The following is a 15157-nucleotide window of genomic DNA, read 5'->3' on the forward strand; positions in this document are numbered from 1 at the left end:
ACCTTGGGAAATCTGTGAGCTTTCCAGTATTTCAGATATTTCCACAAGCAAATAGGCACTTCTAGAATATCTCTTATGATTTATCATCAGCAGTGCTCTGTATAGAAGGCCACTGGAGTGCCTTGGCATTCTGCAAACACCCTGAACAATTTAGAAATGTTATTTTGCCTCCTTATCAATAGATGGAATACATTACAAAGCCCAGCCCTGATAGAGAGCTCCTGCTCACACAAATAGTGGACCTAGCATCAAAAAGAGAAAGATTTTTAACTCTTTCCACTCCCCCGTCACATACCACACCGAGTTCTTACTTCAGGGCTGCTACAGGCGGGTGAAAAACCATAAAGAGAGACATCCGACATGGTGACAAGCATCCACCGACCCCATGAAATACGTCGTGCTGGGCAGCCCACTCTAGGGCTGTCATGCCACCCCCTCGAGGGAGATGGGCAGCAGGGAGGGAGGGCAGGGGTCTGTCCCCTTGTACCACCGGAGCACGGACATGAGACCAGACCTGCAAACCGAACAGTGATTAACCTGCAACATTTTCGAGATATTTTCTGGACTTCTTTATCATTCCAGCTGATCTGACCCCTGTTGTGTTTCCTAGCAGTTAAAACACTTTTTCAAGCAGTTTGATTTAGTTTTATGTGCATCTTTCAGTTTACTTTTACTTCCAAAACAGTATAGGCTGCATTTACCTCCCTGACACAACTTCCAGAGCAGCTGATGTATTGAACAACAGGGCGAGCTATGAAAGGCCAGGGGATTAGGCATCTCCCTTTATGTTTAGGAATGTTATTTAATTTCCCTCCAACAGACTCAGAGGCAGAGTCCTATAGAAGGCTTGAGCAGGAAAACTGAATTTAAGTGTGGACAAAACCAGTTCATCTCAGTGTCTTGCACTGCTTTGGGTTTTTTTCTTTTTAAGCAATGCCATGGGCAATATCAGTGGTCTAGCCTTACCAGTTTCTATGTGTTAAAATACAGGGTGGATTTTCAAAAGATGAGTAGGAATCCAGCTCCTGTTGGCTTTCAGTGGGCACCTTACCTCTCCAAATAGCCTTACAAAATATCCCGTACAGGTGGAAAACCTGTTGGGGAGCCATACGCATTCTGCAGTCTCCTATGCTCAGTTTTATGCCCCTTTTTTAACTGATTCCTGCCTGGCTGGGGCCAGAGGCAGCCCGGTGTGAAAGCTGCAGAGCCATGTGGCTGTGGTTGCAGGCACGGGCTCCACTTCCAGGCAAGCGCAGGGCAAACTGGGGTAGGGAAGAAACAACCTCCTTAAATCCCCTTCGTGAAATCCATACCAGCTACAGCGGATCTCAGTTTGCATAGAAAAGTCCTTTTGTTGCTCCTCTGCCATGACTTCTGTCTGTTTGTCTGTCTGCCCACCCAGAGACTGAAACCGCCAGCTCTTCCTGAAAGCCTAGAAAGTGCCTATAACATTGTGGGTACTCCCGCAAACAAGCACTAGTAAAGACAAAGTCCTATAAGATGTTAATAGGAATGCGAAGGCAAATAGACTTGCAAAATGCAGGAGATCAGACTCAAAGATTCAAAGAGTCTTTCCTGGACCTCGTTGTTTATCATTCCATGATAAGGGATATATTTATCTTTTAAATTCTTACTAGTCAAACAGAAGAGCTTTGCTTTCCCAGAGGAACGATTTTCCTCCATCCCACCGCGAACGCCGCTGCCTCCGTCCCGCCCTCCCCTCTTCCCGATACACACAGCTCCTGGTGCGTGGAAACAGCAGTGGGACATGTCAAGTACATTTTTTCTCCTTAAAGCACGTGTACCTGGGAGGTCACAATCTTTACAAAGTCAAAGTTTTGTGTGTTTGAGAGCTTTGCCCTACTACCATGTAATTGAAATCAAGCTTTTAAAAGCTCACGGCAATGTGTTTGTTCTTTAACCTCACCCAGCGAAAAGAGAGGGCTTTGCTGAGAGAACCCATTGTTAAGCTCCTGCACTTAACTGATAAGGCACTGATACAACCAGTAGCAAAGAAAGAAACTAATAATAAAAAAAAGATTCACATGCTTTCCTTCCCCAGTACATTAATGCCCTGCCCAGATTAATTTCCCGAGTTCTTAACAAATGAGGTGCAGCTTCTTTAATCATATTAAAATATTGTTATGAGACTTATTTAATAACAGGCAGACGTAATGAGTTCTCACATCAGAAAATGGAGGGTCTCATGCCATTTGAAGGCCTGCTCATTATCCATTCTTACATTTTAATGATAGATGTGTCTATTACTCAAAAAAGTAGACTCCTATTCAGGAATGTTGTGAGAATAAATGACTAGAACAATACTTAAACCATCTTACGTCATCTACCATGCATATGGGACACTTATGCTGTTACGCGAAAACCTCTGAGCATATGGGGATGCAACACAAAGATTTAAATGGGACAGGGCTGAGGTGCTGTATCTCCGATTTCAAGGTGATGACATGCAGGTTGTGAGAGTGTATACAGCAATCAAAGCAATCACATCCGTTCCTGTCCAGGAACTAGGAGCTCATGAGTGAACTTTGCAAGTGTTTGGATTCCGATTTTTTTTTATTCATGCCAAAGACTATTCACAAAAGCATTTGTTTCCTCAGTAGAAGGTTTGCAGAAGCATGATCCAACTTTACCAAGTCACACCTCTGGCATGCCATGCAATTTATAAACTCAGAGATTTCCACTGGCATGAAAACACCTTGCAAGGATTCAATCATTCCCACCCCAGCTAGCTTGCTGATCCACAAGTTTTCCTTTCCTTGCATCATGGTGTCTCTGTGAAGAAGGAACAGGATTTCAGTATATGGTTTCTATTGGCCTTGGCCTTTGATAACACAAAAAGATGCCTGCAATCCAGCAGTGAAAATCCTAGAACAATGGTATCTTTAAAGACAACAAGTTTCCAAGGACACTAATTGAATTCAACCGGCAAACATTTTTAAATGGAAAATTGCTAGTAGCCAAAAGGTTTTTCCTGGGAAACCACCCAAAGATAGAACTTTGAGCTGACTTCATCAAAGGAGATTCTCAACTGTGAAAAATGATAACAACCCCATGGCAAGAAGTGCCTCAAAATCAAATAAGCCTTGGAACAGTAGTAACTGGAAGGGGAGTTTGTTGTGATACAGCAAATATCCATGTGCTGCATCTGCAAAGAAACACTGTGAGATAGTCTTTGAAAGGGGAAATTTCCACAGCAGTGTAAAGTCCTTCCAGAAAAATACAGAGCGCTAAGGACCAAGATGTTTTTACTGAATGGTAAGCCAAGCCACTTGGAATAATGACAGAAGTCTATCAAAAAATATATTCCTCTTAGCAGAGGTAATTAATAAAAAAGAAAGAGAAAACCTAAAACCAAAGCCTTTCCCAGCAGCTTGACCAATCTTTACAACTGAAAGCTGCCCATGTCCCTATTTAATGGCTAGTCATGCTATTGAAATGTTATATTTTTACCTTCTCGGCCAGTGGGTAAGGAAGCATCCTCAGGGCTAGATCACCTGCTTTCAGGAAGCCACGATGGAGTGAGCGATGCGGATTTATACAACCACAGAGATATGCAGGGAGGCCTTTTTAATTCATGACTTTATTTGCTGCGTTATCACGGTGGCAGTATAAACACAGCACAAAACGATCTGGTTCCCGCGAGGCTGCCATCTAACTCCCCAGCCCGGGAAACAGGTGGATGCAGCGAGCATCGACGCAGTTTTGAGCAGCGTATTAGGCAGCAATCACTTCACGCCACCTGCCTAAGTGTTATCAGGGATTTTAGTTACATCATGGCCCGATGGTAAATAATTCAGCAGAAACTCAGAATCGCATACAAACACAGACAAAGCCAGAAACGTAAAATAAAAAAGATCAGAGGAAAGATCCATCGCTAGATTTGAAAGGTCATCAGTAAAACCCTATTTATAGGCTTTTCTGACCAGCTGAAGCTCTGTCCCTGGAGGTAAAAGCTCTCTGAAATGTCCCCATGTGGGCAGAGCAAACAGAGCCATTCTAATGAGTGAGGAAAGGTTAGGCTCAGGGATGAGTATGAGTGAAAAATATTTGGCTAGACTCCTGGTACAAACTCCCACGCAACGCTTTGAAAATCTACCCCTCTGTGTCCTTAGCATTGGTTTTCAAAGTACAGCAGCCTAGAGACAGATGTGCCATTATTGTTTATGGTTCAAAGGCAGAGAACTCGTTTGGTGGGGAAATAAAATCCATACTAATAGAGCAAGTACCAAAAAATGTTCTAAGAGGGAATAAGCATGTTCTAAGGTGTTTTAACAATCTTCTGGCTCCTAGCCCAGAACTCAGTTGGAACAGTTGTATTCATCTCCAGGCCACCACTCTTTGAACTTATGGAAACCTATGGTTATATTTAGCTAGTTAAAAGATATATGGCCAGCGCATTGTAACCCTTTTGTCAATGACTCCCCATTACAACTTTTAATTTTATTGCTTTTTAACCACAGTTGCTTAATTCATGGGTTCAGCTAAGAGGGACGGAAGGCAGTTGATGGATGGTGTGACAATGGCACTCCTGGCTGCTGTTAAGGCACTCATTATCTTAGGAAGACAAGCCAGCTTGCACCACTCTCCTCAACGGCTGATCTCAAAGTTCCACGTGCTCTGAACCAGCCCTCTCTGTGCTTACGGGACTATTAATAGATCTGCTGTCAATAAGACAATTTGTAGGCAGAACATTCCCTGAGATAGGCAGTGTACACAGGGCATTGTTGCTGGCAGATTTCAGAGCTTAAGGGTGAAATTTAGCCGTCTCTATTACTGTACAGGTGCTGATTTGTATGGGGAAAAAATAGAAAATCACTAAAGAAACAACAACAAAAAAAAGAACTTGTTCGGCAAGTCCACACCTAAAACTTTTCAGTTATAATGAACTTCATGTTCTTTTGGTTGTACAGGGGTTAATCAGGAGTAGGCAAAATCTTAATGAAGAGAGAATAAAGCAGAGTAATTTCAGAATAATCATAGAGCCGGCATTCCCTTCCTGTGTGATTGTAAAGATCAGCTCTGCAGATAATATGCCAAAAGGTCAAGCAATTAAAACCACTGAAGCTCCAGTCTACTAATAGGTCTGATAAAAGAAAAGTTCAAGTAAGTGAGAAGCCATAAAAGTATCATAGCTGCTCTGCTGGGTAGACCAGGTTTCCAGCAACCCCAAAATAGTGTTACAGATAATGGGTAATAGTGAGAGCTTAGAGGATAAGGGGCAACTTTTCTCAGTTTAGCCTCTCCGTTTCCAGCGCCAGTCCTGAACAGGTGATTTCATCCAGACCACATGTGTTCTGTAGCCACCAGCCAGGACTGGAATGGCATCACGAAGGATGAAATGAAGATGTGAGGATGAACACGCCACAGAATTGAGTGGCCTGATTATTTCCACCCTCCTTACTTTGAGTGCAAAATATTGGCTGTGCAGTACCAGACACAGAGTCAGCAAGCGCATGGGATCAGAGAGTCATGTAGGATCAGATGCCAAGGACACAGAGGGCAACAGAATAGCTTACCCAAACCATTCAACCAAGAGAAGTGGAACATCAAAAAGCACATGCACAGAGTCAGAGCAGATTTGTTTTCAAATGTGTAGCCCTTAGGCTTTTATTATAGCATTTTACCGTTATAAAAACAATTTTAAAAGTCCAAAGAAAGTGAGAAGAACCAGAGGAGAAACACAGATTTTAGTTAGGGTGCGTCACACATGTGGAGCAAAGCAGCTGAGGCTGGAGGCTTGAGGTTGTTTCAAGCAGATATAATTGGAGGCTGTTGTCACAAGAGGCTTCCTTCCTTCCTGTCTCACCTCCCTCCTGCTGAGTGCTCCCACAGTGCCAGGACCAGCGTCCATGCAGGCAAGTGATGAGAGAGATGAGTTCCCTAAAATCAATTGCTTAGGGACATGGTGTAGTGGTGGTCTTGGCAGTGTTAGGTTTACGGTTGGACTCGATGATCTTAAAGGTCTTTTCCAACCTATACGATTCTGTGATTCTGTGGTTCTGTGTGAGTAAGCCTGGCATCCTATGTGTCACAGCAATACATGGTGAGCATGACGAATTGGGGGAGCAGGGTAATTTTCACCCCTCACTGGCGTTTGCATGAGTACGGGTACAATAGAGGCAGCAGGAACTTGCGTTTGGAGGAAGGAAAAGACAAAAATGCACCTTTCGGCAACAGCCCGCACAGATTTTTGCTTAAAGCAGTCATGAAATCACAGCTTGTTCTTCATTAGACTTATAGATCCCTAGAGGGAGGAATATGGTGTGAAGGGAATGGGCGCTGTAATTCTTTCTGGTGTTTTACTGTCATTGCTCAATGAGGACAAGCAATCTTGCAGTCACCATACATTGCCTGCCTTGAGAGCTGAGCCCATCAAAGCGCTCAGAGAACTGGTTATAAATAGGAGTTGGAGGCAGTCCTTCAATTCAGTGCCTAAGTAACAAAGCAGTTAGACATATGTCTGCTGTGAAGACTGTGTCTGAGTGCCAACACCATGTTAAACTTCACATTCCCTGTTTCACTCAAAACCAAGGGGGTCATTAGTTGTGGGCTCAGCAACTGCAACTGCAGCTGTCTACAAGGGCTCCTGAACTGTTGCTTCCTTGAGGAAGCTTGGAGGCATCTGGATTTCATTTTCCTTAGGCTCTGGAGAAACCTAGTGAGCTGTGTGAACAACCTCTGCAGTAAAATCAGGTGGGAATGTATATCAAAGAATACAGCAACATATAAACATTTTGAAAGGGTATCAATACATTTACTGCTTTCTATTCTCATATGTTTAATAAGTTAACCCAAAACATTCCTAAAACTGCTTGCAAATATTTTTGAGGACGTATTAAATGCTTGCTCACTAGCGGTTGTCTGCTGCTCTTTCTAAAGCCTCTCGACAGCTGGTATTAACAGCTATGATAGGGATTTCACATGCAACAACCCTGAGATTTAACCCCATGCACAACCCACAGTTCAGACTGTGCTCATCAGAAAGGCAAATTGAGGTGCAGGGAAAAGTGGACAGTGAGGGCACTGTACGTATTTCGGCTCCCTCATACCCTTTGACTGTTGTGCAAGCTTACTAAAAATTAGATTCCCAAACTCATGCCTGTTAATTAGTCTTTTCCCTGCAATGCAGCACAACATAAGGCAAATGTATCCATCTCCACATCTATCACTGGTAGGCAGCTGAGACCTGTCCTTTGAACCTTAAATGTTTTTCTCTAATTCTTCTTCCATCCCTGTTCCCTTCTTGCGTCACCAGTCCCAGCTCATCTTCCTGACCTTCCTTCTCAATGCTGAGACAAGGACTAAGCGTGGTATAACAGCCAACACCATGTCACGACTTACCCCCTATTCAGCTTTTCTTTAAGTTATCATTAAAGAAGGTGCCCCAGCAAGAGTTAAAAAAATTAATAGTATTATTTTCTGTCTACATATATATGAATGTATCAGGCTAGGAAAACAGGTAAATATTTTAGTCCCTGTCTCACCCCCAAAAACCTGTATTATTTTCAGGAGCTGTCACCAGTGTGCAATCACGTTGGAAGAGAGCCAGAACCTCCACCTTTGGAGGTACGGGGTGAAAACATGCCCTTCCTGGAAAACTTTCATTTTCTGGTGGATTCTTTATAACCTTTCCGTAAGAATGTACCACATAGTCCAAACAGGAGCAATGTTTCCCTCCTCACAGCATCAGGCTAACGCATACTAGTAATTCAGTTCCTCCCTCCTCTTCTTTCCTTCTGCAGTAGCCAAATTTCTTCCTCACCAAATGTGCCAGCAAATTTAATAGGGATATAAAGAGCTGTGCAGTTCAATGAAAAATGAGAATATTCCTATGAGCTCTTAGCTTCCGTTTAACTATCTGAGAGAACAACTGCAGCAGGGATATGTTCTCCAATATCATTCAGAGCAAATCTGGCTATTTGACAACAGGCCCCTAATGGGGAGCTGTGACAGAATAGGTATTCAAAGGAGACGGGATTTGGAGTAATCACATCAACATCTTGTGGCGAGGAAAAACCTTTGGTCTCACCTGGATTATGCACGCAGCCTATGAAAGCAGAAACTGCTTCATGATTTTATAGCCTAAAACCAATTTTAAAAATACATAACAAAGGACTGTAACAACTCTATCCAAGTTAAACCAATGAAATCTGCTGCTACCGCACACCGCTGAGCCCTAGGGAAAGCACCTCAAGAACCCGGGATTTGAGTCCGAGACAATTAAAAAGAGGTTTATTCATCACAAGTCTGGAAGCACAGGGTGGGATTCAGCTGCCTAAACATATGTGTCTAGTGCCATTTTTGATGCCTTAGGGTATTGCATCTGGCCCCCAGCTGCTGCTCCAGAAGGGAGTAGGTCTTTCATAGATCATGTGTCATACCTGCCAGTCCTGTGTAGCTGTCTCAGGTGGCCTCAGGCATCGAAAATGACGCTACATGCTTATGTTTTGGCACCTGAATCGCTCCCGTACTGTCTATAAGTAATTTCCGGTTCTCTTTATTAAGAGTTTATCCCTTTTTTGTTGTTGTTGTTTTCCCCAGTCTTCATTAAATCATGGAGATTAATTGTCTCCCTCAGAGCACCCTTTCTTCTACGCTGGCCTGCCCGGGCTGTCCCGGCGCGGAGAGCTAGAAGGAGCAGTGCTTCACCCCTTCCCGCACGCCCGAGCCCGGGAGGAGCTGAGCACCCGCACGCCCACGGGCTGTGGTGGGAGCTGAGGCAGCTCGGTGCGTGACGGCAGCCCCCTGCCTGTCCCCGGACAGACGCGGAGGAATAATTCCTGCATGAATCACACACAGGCAGCACAGGACAACGCAGCTTTCAATGCCATGGCGCTTTTTCAAGGGTCAACATTTTATTTCTGTCTGTGCTAACTGCAGTTTGGGCACCTGCTGGTGACAGGGCTGACTTTCTGTTTGTCAAAGGTGTCCCTTTCTCACCTTTGTTATCAGATCCTCACCTTTTTGAAAGAAGAGTGATGATGACTAACCCTCTGTGGGTACTTGAGCCATCATCTCGTTCTCCCGAAAATCTTACTTTTAGTTACAGATACACTCTGGTGACATCGGCTGCTATTGCAGCATGGGCACAGGGATTTCCCTTCTGCTCCCAGAAAGGCAAGTTACATCTTTTGCTACAGACAATTTAGGTAGGCTGTTGACAGGCAGGACAGTAAAGGGGTGGTATGGGGAAGATCTTCACCATTTCATTCAATCTATTTACGTAGAAGGAATTGTTTTCCAACAGGGAGCTTATTACATTAGAATAAAGTAAGTTATCGTGTCTGTGAAGCAGACATAAGAACGGTGAAGATACTTATTGACCCAGAGTTGGTTTTCATAGACTATTTCCGCTACAAATAGCTACAGGACGGTGAATGCCTACTCTGATCTGCTAGTTAATCGCAGAAAAAAACCACACCAGGTTCTGCTACAAATAGCACACGTTCAAGAGCAAGCCCTAACCCATCAGTGAGTAAACCTCTGTAAGCTGCTTCAGTATAATGGCGTGAGGACAGCTTCATAGCATCACCCACAAGTGCCAGCGAAGGATCCTGATGCATCAGTTTGCCAAGACTGAAACAGAGCAGTGACCACAGGTGCTTATTTTGCCTTTTTGTAGTTCATCAGTGTCGTGCAACTGTTGGCTCAGTCAGCAAATGTGTCAGCTCTTGGAATAACGGCTACTTGTGTAGGTTAGGTACCCTGCCAAAAGGTAAGTGTTTTAAAGAGTAAAATCGTAAAGTATTATGGACATAAAGCCTGTGATAGTAAAGGTGACTCTTCAGCATTATGCACCATAGCAACACGTTTTACCAAGGGCAGGAAAAGTCAGCTTTATTTTCACCACTGTCACCAGTCCTAAATATTGTCTCCTGTGCAGTTTCCTTTTGGATTTAGACAGATGCTTTTCCAGGCTCTAATTTTTGCTCCTTTAATCTCTAGTAAACACAGGGTTCCCTGTGAAAAAACTATGCAATACTCCACGACCGTGCTCTGGGCAGCACTGTGTGCACATTGGTATAGAAACATGAGCTTAGGGACAGTTCAGAAAAGAGGTGGGAAGCCTGGCGAAAGCCAAGCAGAGGGCTTACAACATGGTCAAGGGCCAAGGGCGCATGACTCAGAGGGAGAGGCTAAAGGAGCTGGGTTTGTTTAGTCTGGCAAAGAGGATAAGGGGCAATATAATAGCAGTCGACATCTACTTGACAGAGAGTTACAAAAATGACAGAGCCAAACTCCTCTCAATGGTGCTAGACAATGTAACAAGGAGCAATGGCCACAGACTGCAGCTTGGCATTTCAGGTCGGACATCAGGAAAAAAGTGCACTTGAAGAGGGGTGCAACACTCGAACAGGTGCCCAGAGAGGTTGTGGAAACTCTGTCCTCGGAGGTTTTTAAGACTCTATTAAAGTCATGGCTGAACTCATCCCCAGCTGGCAACACCCCCACTTCTAGTGGGAGGTGGGATGAAAGACCTCCAGAGTTTCCTCCCAACCACCGTTTCTGTTTCCCGTTTCAACTCTTCAGCTTTACGACTCTGCAGGGACTTACACCTTAAAAGAGTAATTTGCACCTCATATTTTTTCACACTCTAAGTGAGCCTCTCAGACCTCGAGATTTAGAGTAAGAAGGTCAGTGCTACTTCTTCCTTTAGGTGTGGTGTGCCTTGCATGAATCTCCATGAAGTGGGCATGTTCAGAGGATGTCTTCCAGGGGTGAGCTTTGCTGTGAGGGTGGACTTGTGCCCATGTCTTGCTGGATGTCATTTTTAGGACCAGGATGCTTCTGATATGCCTAAAGCAGAACTTTAGGTGGCCACTGCTTTCATTCACTTGCATCTTTAAGTAGTAGCAGTGCAACGTTCTTGGAGTCCAATTTTTGGATTTAGGCAACTGATGAGCTTGTTCAGCTATGTGTGGTTTAGTAAATAATCTAATATGAACTCTTAGGAATGAATCAGTATATGATAGCAGTTAGGGCTGGGTCCATCTGTCTATGCCATACGTGTGGTCTGGGAATTTTGCCTTGAAGAAGGTGTAGCCTCATCCTCTGACCACACAAGTGGTCTGAAGCTGTTTGAAAGATCAGTCATTTTTTTGGACCTTTATGTCCTCACTGGGGGTTCGTGCATGTTGGAGGCACATGTTGGAGCTTCTAGCTTCATCTTTGAAGGGAATCTAGGTGGCACATAACAAAACCACTCTGTCAACTCCAACAGCAACAAGGATGTTGCAGCAATCAGAGCATTTGCCTCAAATCCACACCAGATTTCACTTCCAAAGCCAATCTCCAGACAGTCCCCTTTTACTATATTCATGGCAAGAGTGTTCTCAGAGCAGAGGAGCATAAGAGCAGAGTGCACCTAAAGCATAGCGTTTAGGTAATACATAGTGTTATGTAACATACCAAGCATTATGATGATGTGGTATTTTATTATTACTAGTCAGCACAGAAAGACACACTTTGTTATTCATAATAACAATTTTTTATGAGTTTTCTGTGGTATCAAATGGGACGTAAGAGTAGCCATACAGTATCAAACCAGTCTAGCCCAGTGTCCTGTCTCTGATGGTGGCCAGTAGGGAAAGATTGTACAGATAGATCAAATACAGAGTTCTTCCCCAGCATAATTCACCCTCCTAGTCATTCTGGGTTATGGTCTCCTTGAAATGGTGATTGTATCAAGGCCATCATGCTTAATAGTCACCAGAGAATCTATTCTTCATGACTTTATTAAATTCTGTTCTAATTTATACTTTGGGCTTCCACAAATTTCAGTGTCAAGGTGTACCAAAATTTAATCATGCTTCCTAAAAAAACCCCCTTCTTTTTGTACGTCTTAAGCTTGCAGCTTCATAGTTTCACTGCATACCCCCTAATTCTTGCATTATGAGAAATTGTGAAGTAGTCACAGAGGAGTGCTGTGATGACTACACTGAAGTACTCAAGATGAGTAATTTTGAGTAATCTGTCCTTTGATTACATGATATTAAAGCAGAAGGAAAACCAGACCCTGCAAATAATTTATATCCATTTTCTGGTAGCTTTGATTTTCTGAAGAACATATTCTACAACTAGATTCAGGCTAACAGTGAAATTTCTCTCTTTGTGAGAAGCAGCATGAGCTAACAAAGCACGTCTATGTAACACATGCACAGCAGTTGGTTAACCATTTCAGAGTGTTACCTTGGCATTATAAGATAAAAGAGAGCAGAGCAAAGAGGAATGACGAGGATGTTGGTGCGTTACAAACAAATCTCTAGAATGGCTTTATTTCATTTCAGAGTTGACACTGTTAAATCGTGCTGTAAAATCCTCTGGTGTCCTTTATTGTGCAGTTTTGTAAATACCACAAATCTTAGCGACTCTCATCCCATCCTTGTAAGGTATATATATATAAGCTACTACTCTTTGTGTTTTGCTTCTTCATGAAAAGCAATACAAGTTTTAAAGCATCCCTTTCACTTCCCCACCAGAATCTAACCCAAGAGAAGGCATGGCACCCTTGAAGCAATATTAATAAGTACCAAGGGTCATGGTGAAACCTCTCTTCTGAGGTATCACCCTTTTTTTACAATTTGTGCCCAGCACAAGCTGAAAGCAAAGCGCATCCACATGACAATTAAAGGCTAGAATGATTCATGCCTGCTCTTTAACAATGAATTACCTATGGATTTCTGAAGACCCCAATTCAGTTCTCATTATAATCTCACAATAAGCACTGCCATCTATGCCCTTCAACGTTTGACATAAATTATTTGAGGCAGTATGTATTTCATCTTCGTTGATACAAGACATTACAAGTGGCCTAACGGTTAGTGACAGAAGTTGACATATCAAAGGATTCAGAGGAACATAAACAAAAAATAAATCACCATCCCACTGCCCCTCCCCAACACTAAATTCCTCATTTTACAAAGACCATATAATCCTTTCATTTTCAAACAAATACCACTGTATCACTGTTATTCTAGCATAAGCTAGCATAAAGCTTACAATAAGGACATGTTTAATGTGCTTTTTAATAGCCCTGTTTGAAGGACTTCTTACTGACATCATATCGCTGGGCGATCCAAAGGGGATTACATGTGTCAGCCCAATCAATTGGTGGTAATTGTAACACAAAAGACCTATCTGAGAGCTCACACAGGCACAGTAAACTGTGATTCTATATTCACCTACCTTGTTAAAAAAAAAAAACCCAGCTATTAAATTAATTGGCACTAAAAGCATGTAATAGTTATCTAATCTATTAATTTTTAGTTTAATATTAACTAGGGTGTCTCCTATGACAAGTATTTGACCTGTAGAGAAAGAATGGAGTAAGATCACCCGTGCAGTCTTTCAAGTTAACAAAATAGTTGCTTGAAGGAAAGAGGTGAAGGCATTCTTTAGCCTCTGCCTCGTACTCTAAGATTTTATTTGTTTTCATACAAGTATTGACTTTATGTGGGGCCAGCCCGGTTGTGCCTGACGCAGCATGTTTCTCTGCAAACTTCAGAGCTTTCAGCCCAGCCAGGGGACGGCAGAGGCCACGCTGCCACTTTGCAGAGCGTAGAGGGTGCGTTCAAAGCTCACGTCGGCTGTTTCATGGCAGAGGGGCACAAAGAGGTGACCGTCCCGCTTGTCAAGAAGCGCTGGGTACCGTTGGCTTGAGGAATGGAGTCAGGAGCCTTCATCACCTCCAGGATGTAGGTGCATGCACAGGGGCCAAGGAAACAGCCTGGGCATCAGCATCCTCTTCCCGTCTCTGTCACTTCGCTTTGCTTCTCCAACCCCAGGGTTCAGGATAGGAAATCACCAGCCTGCCCTGCAGGGCCTGATCCTCGGAGGTGCTGACAGCTCACGCTCTGCTGCAATCATTAGGAGCTGTAGGTATTTAACCCCTTGCAGCATCAGCTCGCCATGGCTTAACTGTTGCCAGCTCAGTCTGCGGCACACCCACCGCACAGGTCAGAGTCAGCTCTCAAAACCAGCACAGTTATTCTGATTTATGTTGGTGTCGCTGAGGTCAGGCTCAGTCCCACCAATTCTGAGCAGTGCAGGATTAGACCTGACACAAGTCAAAAACCCCTTCAGCAGTCAATTAGTTCTAATTATGGCAAAAATCATTTGCCACCTTCTACTCCCCTTCAAGGAGAGGTTTTGGGAAAGCATCAGGAAGAGCAAGATAAATATCCAGAACACAAATCATGATTTCACCCTTTTGAAAAACTGCATTTAGGAGGCTGACATGATTTATCGATCTCAGTAAAAGCAGCGTTTCTGGCTGGAGTGCTGCAGCTCTGGGGGAGTGGCTGCCACAAGCAGCACATGCACCTGCGGCGTTATCCGGCACGGCCCCATCACCGCTGCGATAACACACCCTGGCAGTTCCTGTGTTGCCATAAAGTTGGCAGAGTTGCAGGTTAAATGCAGTAACACATAAGCGAAGAGTTTCAAAGAGACAAATTCGTTCCCTAAGAATACTCAGTCACCAACTAATCTCTCCTATTCCAAATAGTTTTAAAATAAGAACAGGTTTTATTTAAATGCAGCCTACCTGCCAAGGCTTTCTAAATACCTCACAAAACAAATAAAAAGCATTAAAAGGAACCAAAGTGATCGCACAGGGCAAAACTTTCCAAAGAGCCAACACTGCCCTAGCAATGGAACTAACATCCATTTTTGCTCTGCCATTCTTGGGCAGAGAAAGTCAACAAAGAGGGTTAGAAGTGAGATCCTCTTTACAGACCAAGCCAGATGACCCTCTTTAAAATTATACACTTCTGTCTGTGCAAAAATATACACTTCTCTCCGCTGACATTGACTAAGACTGAGCAGTCACTTGTGATGAGTGCAACAACTGATGATCTCTTTAATTGGTGAGGCACAAGCACAGCTATCGTAAAGTTGTCAGGAGTGACGAAAAACAAGAATGGAAGTTCAGTGTACAAATACGTCTTCTGAAAATACATCTTCCGCTGCTATCCCAGTAAGGTGAGCAGTAAAAATAATGTAATTTTCAAAAGACCAAGTTGAATCATGTCTCTTGAAAGCCCTCAAACTTCCCTGTGGCAGGGCAATCTTAGATCATTAATCTAATGAAAAAAGTATTGGTTTTTTGGTGACCCCACCACCTGCAAAGGTACAA

Source organism: Mycteria americana, chromosome 2 (genome assembly GCF_035582795.1).
Source record: "Mycteria americana isolate JAX WOST 10 ecotype Jacksonville Zoo and Gardens chromosome 2, USCA_MyAme_1.0, whole genome shotgun sequence".
Lineage (NCBI taxonomy): Eukaryota > Metazoa > Chordata > Aves > Ciconiiformes > Ciconiidae > Mycteria > Mycteria americana.